At 43.1% G+C, this 12,969-nt stretch overlaps 1 pseudogene; it reads left to right on the forward strand.

The window, feature by feature from the left end:
- Positions 1-4,940: 4,940 nt before the first annotated feature.
- On the forward strand, positions 4,941-6,239 carry LOC107149423 (annotated as a pseudogene).
- The last annotated feature ends 6,730 nt before the right edge of the window (positions 6,240-12,969 follow it).

Raw genomic sequence — 12,969 nt, forward strand, 5'->3', positions numbered from 1 at the left:
GTTAAATCCACCATGTAGATAAAATAACAAACTGTATAATGGAAGTAAATAAGAACACTGATAGAATATTCAAAATTATAAAACATCCAATAAAAATCTATTTTTAGTTATCACTAAGATGTTTTAGGAAATGCAACATAAAGAAGAGACTTCTGTAAATCTTGAAGGACTACAATTTGAGTTAATTGCACTGATTCCTGACTCTAATTCAATCTAAAAACATGTAGCTTTCCTGTGAGTGGATCTATACTAGCTTGTGTTTACCAGAGAACTGGCCAGTTCTCCTGCCAAAATGGAAACAAGCAGGAGTAAGGAGAGATTTTCCTGGGCTTCATGGGTGAGATCTGAAGATGAAGATGGAAGTAATAGAATTGGGAATAAATATGTTCATGTGTGCAGAGAAGATATCCTGGGCTGTAAGTAGATGCTTGGTAAGAAAGTAGCAAAATGAAGAAATCAACTTATGGGGCTGGGGATGTGGCTCAAGCGGTAGCGCGCTCGCCTGGCATGTGTGCGGCCGGGGTTCGATCCTCAGCACCACATACCAAAAAAGATGTTGTGTCCGCCGAAAACTAAAAAATAAATATTAAAAAAAAATTCTCTCTGTCTCTCTCTCTCTCTCTCTAAAAAAAAAAAAAAAGTCAACTGCATCCACGGGGGTTTCTATGTTGACTGACTTGACTGACATGCATTTTAAAAGGAGATTAGCACTTTGCATGTTTAATGTCTTAAAAATCATTTGCAAAGGTTTTTTGCTACCCACCTTCAAACATATTACAGTGGGTTGGGAAAGGAATATCAATTCAGGAATTTTATTTAAAATCAAAATTCAGTCTTCCTTCCTAATTTCCTTTAAAGTTGTTGTTGTTTTGATTCTTATACCAGTGAGGGCCCTAACCTGGGCATCCCAGGGTGGCATCCCATAAAATTCCATGGCAACTGAGCCTTTCACAGCAGGGCACATACCCAACTGGCTTTCCATCTCTGTGTGGAAGCAGAAGGCAGCTGTGAGTCATCAAATACACACAGGGTCATTGGGAGATAATCTTCATAGAGATTAAAAATGCATTTGAGTGTTTATTGATTTCATTTCAGTGTGAGATGTCATGCAGTGGGCCCTGAGAGTGTGGTCCTGGCAACAGTAGGTGGGCAGCACTTGAGAACTTGCTAGAAATGCAGATTTCAGTCCCTGCCCCAGACTCCTGAATCAGAACTTCTGGGCTGGGGTTCATCAGCCAGGTGACTGATGTGAGCTCAAGGCTGAGAACCACTGAGTGACACAGGGGTGAGGTCAGGGAACTATAGGGGTAGTGGACAGCAGCCAACCCAGGCCAAGCCCTGGCTTCCCCCACATTATGATGTGGCTGAGGGAAGTTTGAAGGGAACATTAAGGGGTGATCTTCACGCTTAAGAAGGGAGGCAAACACAGCTCTGGGAGGCTGGGGATGGAGGGGGAATTCCACAGGCTCAGTATCCCTTCTCTGAAATGTTTCAGGTTTCAATTTTTTTTTTCCAATTTTGGAATATTTGCAAATACACGTTGAGATTCATGTGTGCTTCGCATATTCCTTCTACACGTAGCTCAAAGGTAACTTTACATGATATTTTTAGTGCAATATTTTAGTGCAGGGTTTTGACTGCCCAAGAGGTCAGGTGTGGAGTTTTTCACTGTGGCCTGTGCCAGTCTTCAAAAGTCTCAGATTTGGGAGCATTTTGGACTTTGGATTTCCAGACTGGAGATGCTCAACCTCTACTGATTTTCTTTTGGGGTCGAAGCTGAAAGGATAATAACCAGATGTAGACTCTCTGATCCCAAATTCCAATATCACAGAAACTCTGAAAACCATTAACTTTATTGTAAATTTGGCATCAAAACTCATTTGTGGTGAAACTGGACTGGAGTTCACGAGACTGTTCTAACTCGTTGTTTATCCCACTTAGGGTGAATATTATTGTTGGCTTTGACAATACTAATACACTTAATTATGGGGTGTAGTTTTGGATTCCGCTGGAGCTCGTAGTAATTGACAACTAAAATTCTAAAAAAACTAAGGATTTAAAAATAAGGGACTTTGGGCTTGGATGTTTCAGAGCCTCTGGTTGCAGTTGGCTGTTCTCTGGCCACTCTCTTTATATCAGGATAACAGTCTTTGATTCTCCAGGGCTACCTTCATTTCCACCTCCTGCTCTGCCCTGTGATGGCTGAGCTTACTGAAGCATAGGATCCTCCCGGCCAAGCATGACTTAGCCCTGAGGATAACTGCTCAGAAGGCGAAGCCTCTGAAAGTCGTGACCGCGAGGAGGGTCCCACCTTCTTGTCCACTCCTCCTCAGTTTGCAAACTGCTTGAGTGTAAGGGGTAGTGGACAGCACCAAGCCTCAGTACCTAACCAAGGGCCCTGAGTGCTGGAGTGAATGGAAGAGGCTTTGTCCTGAGGGATGGAATCCAAAGAGATGCAAACTAGCTCACATTTCTAGAGTGGAGGGAGTTATGCCTTGGTCATTAGGCCCCCAACTCTCAGAGCAAAGACTCACGGGAAGGGAAGGTGGAAGTCTCCACCTTCTCGCCCTTAAAAAAAAGAACAAATGAAACCAAAACAAAACCTCTTTTTAAAATTCCAGTTTTCTTAGCTTTTCTGTAATACGATCGTGTGCAGCATAACCACGCTTTGGTAAGCAATTGACTGTAGCCCTACAAGATCCTAGCTCCCGGTGACGTCGTAGCCCCTGTTGTGAAGGACACTCTGTGATGTTTGCACCGGCCCAGACTCTCCCAGTGACGCATTTCTCAGAATGTGACTCTGTCCTCAAGCGATGCATGACCAACTGTATACTTATCCACTTCGTCACCATGTCTCCTTAGACTCTTGTCAGCTGTGACTGCTTAGACTCTCCTGGTTTTTGATGACCTTGACACTTTTGGAGAGTATGAGTAGGTATTCTGTGGACTTCCCCTCTTCTGAAATTGGATATTTTTCTCCTGGTTAGACTGTGGTTATGGGTTTTGGGGAGGAAGACCTCAGAGGTGAAGTGCCCTCTCATCACGTCATGTTAGTGGTTATCCCTGATGGGCTGTGCTGGGCTGTGGTTGTGGTTGGCTGTTATCTGGCCACTCTCTTTATATCAGGATCACAGTCTCCGATTCTCCAGGGCTACCCTCACTTCCCCAGAGGTCAGAGTGAAGTGTTGGCTGGCTGGGCTGTGCTGGTCCCTGCAACTGTTGCCATAGAGAAAACCCAGTCCAAACTCAGCTCAAACAAGGAATTTCTTGATTCATGTTACCGTCAAACCTAGGAGGTGGGTTTCAGGCACAGCAGGAACTCAATCACAGTCCTTCAGAATCTGCCTCCTATAGTGGCTTTGTTTCTTTGGGGTTGGATTTATTTTTAGGTGTGTTCTCTACAAATTTTAGAAAAGAGGATTCCTTGGCACTTCAGAATCTTTATGTGATCCTTAGAATTGTAGGATTTTCAGGGGGGAAAGAACATACTTTTATGATAGTCCAGCAGAAGCCCCAAGTAAAGGTTTCATTGACTCAGTCCGGTTCAGATGGTTATTCCAAGATCTGCGGTGGAATATGCTGCTCTGATTGGCCAGGCCTGAGTCACATGCCCAGCCTGGAGCAGGAAGAGTGGGGCTGCATCATCTAAGCCACACACACTGGGAGAAAGGGTGGGTGGGCAGCGTGTGCACAAGGACACCTTTGGTGAATAATCCCAACTCTTTTGTTAGGTAGAAACAGTAAAATGTATAGGTGGTGTTCTGAGAACAAAAATAAAATTCATATCCTACCTATAATTTGTTGGATGCCCACCATGATAAGCTACGTGCATTTTTACATATGCCAATTCATCTAATATCCAGGACCACCATAGGAAATAGCACTATTGTCTAACTTCACATTCAAGGAGACCAGGCACGGGGACATTAGGTAACTCGCTCACAGTGTGATTGACAATGAGTGGAGACGGCTTTGCACCAAAAACCAGGCAGCTCTGACTTGAGACAAAGGCAATGTGGTGGCCGCTCCCTCTGTCCAGGCACTCTTGTCCTCAGTAGACGGCAGCGTTGGCGGTCAGGTACACATCCTAGCTCTTCCCTGTCGTCACTCCCCTGGGAAGCGAGCAGCCACTCCAGGTTTGGGGACAACCAGCATCCAGTGACTCGATGCAAGAGTTCGAGGATCTGTCCTGCTGGCCCCTGTAGGGCCGTCCTGGCTCCAGAGCCTCAGTAACCCCGAAGTCAGCAAGCCCCTCCGCCTGATGCTGCTGCCCCGACAGCGCTGCTCAGGAAAGCTGTTTCCTGCAGAGGATCCCAGGCTCGGAGTTGGCTCCCAGAGAAACTCCTGCTGTTGTGTGTTGTGCAAAGTCTGGCAGGACGAAATTACTGTGCCAGTGCACTCCAAGAGCAGTCAAGGAAGGCATGGGGCGTTTCTCAGGGCCCGCATTGCACCCGCTCCTGGTATGAGGCCTCATGTGAAATAAACACTGAGGTCTCCAAGGAGGGTCGCTGCGTGAGCCAAGCATTCCTTGCCAACTGATGTAAATTTCCACCCCCCCTCCCAGCTCTCCCAAAACCACCTCTTCGCTCCCCTGCCCTGTCATTGCACTTATTCCCAATTCTTCTCCTCTATCATCTCTCATCTCTAGGTCTCTATTTCTCAAAATCTCTTTATGTCTACCTGTAAATTTTTATCCATTTACAGCCTTTATCTTTATTGTCTGTTGGCCGACTTGGGTGTAGATCTCCTTGTAGCACACACGCGCCTGTGAGCACGCCACCCTCTCCCTGCCTGCACCAGCCTGCACGCTCCGCAAGAGGAAGAATTTCTCTCGCCTTCATTTCGTACTCACTTCCTGAGTCAGAGTACGGTGCCTACTGGGTGCTCATTAAATATGTGTTGAACGTGTGAAAGATAAAAGAAGCAGATTCAGAGCAGCCCAAGATGGCCCACTTCGAGGAGGAGCGGGTGTCGGGTGAGGAGAAGCTATGCATAGCTGCTAAATTCATCACTCATGCACCCCCAGGGGAGTTTAATGAAGTATTCAATGATGTCTGGCTACTACTTAACAATGACAATCTCCTCAGGGAAGGAGCAGCACATGCAGTTGCCCAATGTAACACGGAAGATAGAAGGATATGAAGATCAGGTCTTAATTACAGAGCATGGTGACCTGGGTAATAGCCGATTTTTAGATCCAAGAAACAAAATTTCCTCTAAGTTTGATCACTTACAGAAAGAAGCAAGTGACCCTCAACCAGAGGAGGTTTGAAGTCTTGGAGAGAATCCTGTGACAGTGCTTTAAGAGCCTATGTGAAAGATCATTATTCCAACGGCATCTGTACTGTTTATGCTAAAACTATAGATGGGCAACAGACTATTATTGCATGTATTGAAAGCCTCCAGTTTCAGCCTAAAAACTTCTGGAATGGTCGTTGGAGATCAGAGTGGAAGTTCACTATTACATCACCTACCGCCCAGGTGGTTGGAATGCTCGAGATTCAGGTTCACTATTATGAAGATGGCAATGTTCAGTTGGTTAGTCTTAAAGATGTACAAGATTTAGTCCAAACTGCCAAGGAGTTTATTAAAATCATAGAGAGTGCAGAAAATGAATATCAGACTGCAATTAATGAAAACGACTAAACAATGTCAGACACCACATTTAAGGCCTTCCTCAGGCAGCTTCCAGTTACCCGCACCAAAATCGACTGGAACAAGATACTCAGCTACAAGATTGGCAAAGAAATGCAGAATGTTTAAAGGCTGACTGTAGGATTCTTCAGTATGTAGAAAGAAAAGGATTCAACATGTGGTCAAATGATAAATAAGTGATTGATAAACAAGAGTGATATTTTGCTAGGGCTTTCAAAGTTAACAGATTTTTTTTAGCCTCATGAAATACTGTTGAACCTATAGCATTGACTTCATCTTTTTGTGTTCTTTGCCTTATATTTTTCTGTTATCACTATATCTACTTGCAAATCTTTTTTTTTCTCCTTTTTGTTAATTCTGCTATACTTAGTGTTGAAGAGAGATCCATCTATTCTGGAGTCATTTTACTCTTTAGAAAATTTTCCTAGCCATGAAGTCCTGTTACTGATTTAGACAGATAATATGCTCCGTACTTTTACCCTGTGCTCCAAAGCACTTCTGGTACTTCAGTGCTTTTGACTGATCTACCAACAACCAAGGAGGCTCTGCTACAACTCGTAGCTAAATGGAAGACACATTCATTCTTCTCCCTCTGACTGGCATTTATAGCATCTCATGACTATAGTTTTCAAAAGTTTGGATTGAGGATTTTCAGGTCCATTTTGGGGGGCAAAGGAGGTTTTCTGGAAATTCCATGCCAGCCAGCTTCTCTGGAGGGCACTTGTGTTTAAATCCAAAGACTTGAACCACATGGAACGTTTGCTTTCTTCATTCCCTTATGTCTTCTTCCCATTTAGTACCATTGTCGTTACAAAAATCTGCATTTTTGGAAGAGTCTCATTCGTGTATTATTTTTAAAGTATCCAAGAACTGCGGACATACTGTGGATGTAGTAGAGTATAAAACTTGAAAAATGCAGATGCTGAAGGAATAATTCGTATCTTGCGCTTTAACACTTTGTGGCAGGACTGTACTATAAGCAAATGAATCGACTCTGTAAATCACTAAAAAGTTAACTTTCAGGCAGTATCTTTCTACTGTAACCTGTTATTTAAGGGAATACTAGTGTTTTCTAACTAGGATGTAAAACTTGTTCCCAATTACTCCTCCTCAGTCCTGCCTGCCAAGAAATCAAGTGTAACTGTGATATAGCAACCCTTCCCAGGTATATTGGCAGGTATGTGTGTGATCTCAGAATACACAGGTGACATGGATATGATAGGACAACTGGTAATGGTGGATTCATTTACATTGTTTACACTTCTATGACCAGACCTTAAGGGAAGGTCAGTTTTTTAAAACCAAGTAGAGTAGTATCTTCCTACCTGTCTTCAAATACATGTCAAACAAGAAGGGTGTTGGTGCTTCAGCCTTGTCTTTGCTCAGTAATCAGCCAAGCAAGAGTTTGTTTCCAAGTGAATGCTGTGTAAGCATTTTTGTTTATTTCAAATAAAATATATTTGTCAAAAAAAAAAAAAGAAAAAGAAAAAGAAAAAGCAGATTCAGTAAGAGAAGGGCGGAGAGATGCTCACAGGAAGAAGCCCTGACAGCACCGGGATCTTCAGCAGCAGCCCCGTGGAGCTTATCTGTCACATCATGGGGCTGGGACAACAGCTGTGCCCTGCACAATGCACCTCCTTTCTCCCTGGCGAGTCCTTAACCCCTCTCTAAGAGGCAATCTTGAGTTTGAGATGCAAGGTGCACCATCCTAGACAAATCATTTATTTATTTATTTTTGTCTGTAAGATGAGAATTCTGTGCTTCTTACCTGATAGAGACTCAGTATGACCCCTTACACCAGGCTCTCAGAGAATCCTGTGCGGAGCACATGCTCACTGAGCACTGTCTCACATTGGCTGTGGTGTTTGTGACAGGAGATCTGTGATCTCTGGGGCTGACCTCTTGCAGGTGTCATAGAAAGGGTTTATGCCCTAGACCAGAGATCGGACCTGCAAATGACTCAACCTTTTCTTCATTCTGAGCCTGTGACTTTAGGTAACGATCTGAGTGGAGACTAATTTTCTTGTTCTAATCAGAGCCAAGCTTGCTCTTTGTTTTGATGGGGTGGAGTATTTTCCCCTGGAAACAGGCACAGGAGGATTCGCAATGCAGCATGGTGTAGTGGCCCCCGGCCTGAACTCCGGAGCTATCATGAGGTTCACTTTGTGGCTCCACAACATACCAGCTGTGATGCTCAGCAGTTATATAACTGCCCCCTGGCCCGATTTCATCTGGAATATGGGGATGATGATGATGATGATGATGATGATGATGATAATTATAATAATAGGCCAACTCTACTGTGCTCAATTTATTCTAGTAGATACCCTTTCAGGCAAAGCACATGAACTGGACATGTCACAATTGTCATGCAACTGCCCAGATATTATTGTCATGTCTCTGGATAATAAAGCAGGATGGTGTCCGGTGGAATTGGAAATCATGGCACTAAGAATTGGATGACATAGCTAACCAATGTCAATTTTTCCAGCTACTTAAAGCAACTACTCTTAGCTTCATGGTGTCAGGCCTTCCCATAACGGGACAAGATCTCTCCTTGGGGACAGAGAGGATCCCACGGCTGCCAGTCTGAGCCCACTTTCCATCACAAACTGGGGAGACCTGTGAATTCTCCTTCCTCAGGAATCTCCTCAGCTTGATATTTTTTATTAACACTTGCTGAAAATGTATTTTTTGAGCTCAGTAGAAAACTGTGGCCTTTAAGATTTATGTGTCATGACCTGGAGGGACATGTCCAAGTAAGCTGCGTGTGACTGGATGACTTTGTTCTTGGTGTTTTTCTGTTTCCTACGATGCACAGTGCTTCCTATCTTTTAAAAGATAGAAGCTATTTAAAAAAGAAAGAAAAGATTTATGTGTCAGGATACTCAGTTCCACCAGGCTCCAGCCTTCATTTAGAGGATCACTTTTGGAGTGATCATTTCTCATTTGAGTGCCTTTCTCTTACTTCCCAGAGGAAGCAAATAGCCATCTGGTGAATGTATGACTATGGGCCGTGGACAACATGGTGGGTGGACACAGTGCTTCCTAAGCCAGAGTTGGACACAACCAGTTCCTTTTCTGCAGAGGGGGAGGGAGTTAGCATTTCCTTTCTGCCATGAGATACGCAGACTGGACATTGGGCCCAGCTCCTTGTAGTGCCTGGCAGAGACCTCAGGGTGACCTTGACTGCAGGCTAGTTGTCTGCATTTCAAGGAGAAGAAGAAACATGGATGTTTCTTTGAAAAAGAAAAAAAAATGTGTCTTTAAAATTCCAGTTGGCCTTTTAGCTACCTTGAGGTGAGTGGCATTGCCCCACGTCTCCCACACACACCAGGTGAGGGAACACGTGTGGCAATACACAGCTACAAGTAAGAGGAACCCCAGGAACCCGGGGAAGAAGACTGTGAGGATGCACAACCACCTTGCATGTCACAGAATCTGCATTTCTGTGTGTAAGGGCCAGCAGAAGTGGGGTGTGCACATTTCCTTCTCTGTGAGCTGTCTCTTCCTTGACAGTTCTGTGGCATCTCTCAGAAGCAGAATTGACTTCAAAGATGAATTGTCTCAAAGCCATTAAGTTTGTAGCTTGTGCTGTGTCTGGAGGCAACACTTGGTTCGTGAAAGTTAGGGGAAAAAATGCAAAAAGTGCTGGGCGCGTGGCACACGCCTGTAATCCCAGTAACTCTGGAGACTGAGGCAGGAGGATCACAAGTTCAAAGATAGCCTCTGTAACTTAGCGAGGCCCTGAGCAACTTAGTGAGACACTGTCTCTAAATAAAATATAAAAGAAATTCAGGATGTTGAAGAGCCTCTGAGGCATTCCAGACCGTGGAGCAGTCCTGCACTCCGCATGCTGTTAGAGCCCGGCAGCCACTGCTATCAAGGTCAGCGTGACCTTGCCATTCCTCAGTGACATCAAAATAGTGCCCAAATAAAGACTAGCAGTTTGACTGATCCCTGCTGTATGCTGAAGTTTGTGGAGTGAACTACAAAAGGCAACTAATACTTTGACTTTCTCCTGTGCAAAGATTTGTGGTCGATGAAATCAAAGTTGAATTGAGATCACTATTAAAGAAAAATTAATGTCTAACCTTTCCTCCTTTCCATTTTTTAAAAATTCTTTTTTTTTTCTAAAAATTATAGATGGACATAATATCTTTATTTTATTTATTTATTTTTAGTGGCTCTGATGATTGAATCCAGTGCCTCACGTGTGCTAGGCAAGTGCTCTACCTCTGAGCCACAACCCAGCCCCCATCCTTTCCATTTTTTTAAAGAGTACCTTGGCTCCTTCTGAAATCTTTTTATATAGCCACATTTACAATCAAACAAAATATTAAAAACAGACAAAAAACTCATTGATTGAATCTGACAACTTTCCTATGTTCATATCAGAATACACCACCAGTGTGATTCCATATCATGTACAATCACAAGAATGGGATCCTGATTATAATAAGTCACACTCCATGTATGTATAATGTGTCAAAATACACTGTACTGTTATTTATATCTAGAACAAATAAAAAAATACTCATCGATTGCCCACTATGTGTGAAGTGGTGTGCCACATGAGCAGCAGATTGTGGGTAGGGACTGGGGCAGGGGCACTACCCTAATAAAATGGAAAGTTTTGTCATATCTTTCCACTAATTAAAAAAATTAGAAGGCTTAGCTTCTCTTGATGATTTAAAAGATAGCATTTTATTAAGAATTTTAACTCTTGGTTAGGTACATTGCAGATTTAGCTTTGGCTTATCTTTTACCTTAATTTTTATTCATGGTAGTTTTTGATATAAGGAAGTGACCCACAGAAACGTAGGAAAATTGGTCTCCCTCTTGTGCATTTTGTTCCTTTGGTATTCTAAATCCTATATCACACATCCATTTGTTTTTCTTATTTCTTCTACGTATTTTGAGTGTAGTTTTTATCATTTGACAATTTAACCTACCCCAAGATATATATTGTTCCATATTTTCATGCAGTGATTTATCTTCTTCCCAAAGTGCTTAACCCACAGTGTCAGCACCACTTATGAAATAACCCTTCATGCTACCAAAGCCACATTTATCATAGACTAAGTCCTTTTGGAGTAGGTATCTGTTAGGCTCCATCTCTAGGCTATTTGTTTCCACTACCAATTTTTATGTGTATCATATAATGTCACCAAAGTGTCATAATATGTTTTATTATCTGGTGGCACCAGTTCCCTTAATTACTGGGAGAGACAGCAGATGATTTTTAATAGCTGGCAGCCAGGGTTCAGGCTAACACATGAGAGTGTACAGTTTCATGTCATGTAAAGATATTATTTTTAAATGAACTTTTTCCCTGAGGAGAATGCACCCCATGTTGTAAAAACCTTGATAATCCAGAAAAGCATAAAGGAGAAAACAAAAGCCACCCCAAATTCATCAGCAGAGAGCCATTTAAAATAATTTGAATCCTATGCCTCTGATTTTCAGAGGTGCCTAGGATACCTATACAACTTGAGCATCCTTAATCTGAAAATCCAGAATCGGAATGCTCCCAAATCTGAAACTCCTTGATCACAGACATGACACTCCAAGGGGAAAATTCCACACATGGTGTGTGATGGGTCACAGTCCAAACAGGGTGCTCTAAACATGTTCTATAAAGACACCTTCAGGACACGTGTTTAAGGTGTATATGAAATACTACTGAACTTTATGTCTAGTAGACCTGAACCTCATCCCCAGGGTCTCTCATCCAGTGTATGGAAATATCCCAAGATAAAAAATGAATCCAAAATCTGAGAAACATGGTACTGATGGATAAGGAAAACTCAACTATTACTCTGAAGGGCTTGCCTCTTATTTGGAGGAGCACCTAGCAGATAGCAGTAGAAAAGTATCTCAGATGCTCAGTGTAGCGTTTTCTGTGGCGTTAAATAATTTTAGTTATTTAAAACGTTGTTTTAATGATTCCATAAGTCACCTAGGGTGTATAATAGTGTATTTAATCAATTCTGAAGATTATTTACATTTTAAATGGGGCTGTGATTAACATTCTTGGGTGACAGGATGGAATTCTTTCTCCCTTTCACTCTTTTCTTTCCCTGACCTTGGTGGAGGAAGATCTGTAGTAAACTGGAGAAGGGTGACAGCTTTGATACAATAAAAACATTACACTTCTCCCAAGAAAACTCTAGAGTGGCAAGGAATGGCATCATGACCAAGGGATGGAGTCTATGAGTTAGAATGTATCTTGGCTTTGTCTCCCTAAAGTGGGTTCTACAATATGAACTATATGGTCAGAAGGATTAAATACAAATTTCATAGTTTTTTTCCTGTACAAATTGAAAGTTAAAAAGATCAGCAGCTTTGCGTCCTTATTGATATTAGCAAAAGGAATTTTCCCTCGGTCCCCTTTTCTTGAGAATGTTCTACTGTGAAGATTTGGATGTGAAAAACCAGCCTCTACCTTAGAGCAAAGCCTGTCCAAGGAAGGGACATGACCTTTGTCCTTGGAAAGACCCACAGAGTGCTCCTAGGCACATTCCCATCCCGCTAAGTGGTTTATCTACAAATAACAGGAGAGATCTGCTGCGACAGGTGTCCCTGACTCAGTCAGGCTAGGTGGGGATCCATAGCAGCCCCCTAGCAGCCACCAATCAGCATGAGACAGGGAAATACCTGGGATGTCAGATGACCCTCCCAGTAGTTTATGGTGTTGAGAAACCATGTAGTTCAGCACGAACACCCCTCTTGGCTTAAACCAATCAGTTCAAACGAATCCCCCTCTTGTAGTAACCAATCACCCCTACCCAACTTGTTCCCGCCAGTGAATGTGCTAATCATGTTTTAGAGTTGTTATTTGATTTTCCCGCGGTGTGTGATGATTTGCTAAGAGACGCTATGATGTATGTGGGGGTCCCTGCCTTCTCCAAAGAATGTATAAAACTGCTGCAAACCCTGGGCTTGGGGCCTCTCAGTGTCACCAGTTGCTGTGTGTGCGCATGCGCGGGAGGACCGAGCTAGCTGGAAATAAACACCTCTTTGCTGTTTACATTGATCTTGGTCTCTGGTGGTCTTTTGGGGGTCCCGAATTCGAGCCTAACAAATGAACTGAAGAGCTTCTTTTAGAAGCCAGTGGAAGTTCCAGAGTCTGCTGTCCTCCCTGGGTAGAGCTGGGAACCTGCATGGAGGGCGGACAGGGAGAAACAACCCTGGGCTATCCTAAGGAGGGGAAAGAGAAGATCAAACAAATAAGGGAATGGGTACCTGCAGCAGGCGTGGTTCTGAAAATCTCTGGGCACGTATTGGATCACTCCTCCCAATTCATTTTTA

Source organism: Marmota marmota, unplaced genomic scaffold, assembly GCF_001458135.2.
Source record: "Marmota marmota marmota unplaced genomic scaffold, marMar, whole genome shotgun sequence".
Taxonomy (NCBI): Eukaryota; Metazoa; Chordata; class Mammalia; order Rodentia; family Sciuridae; genus Marmota; species Marmota marmota.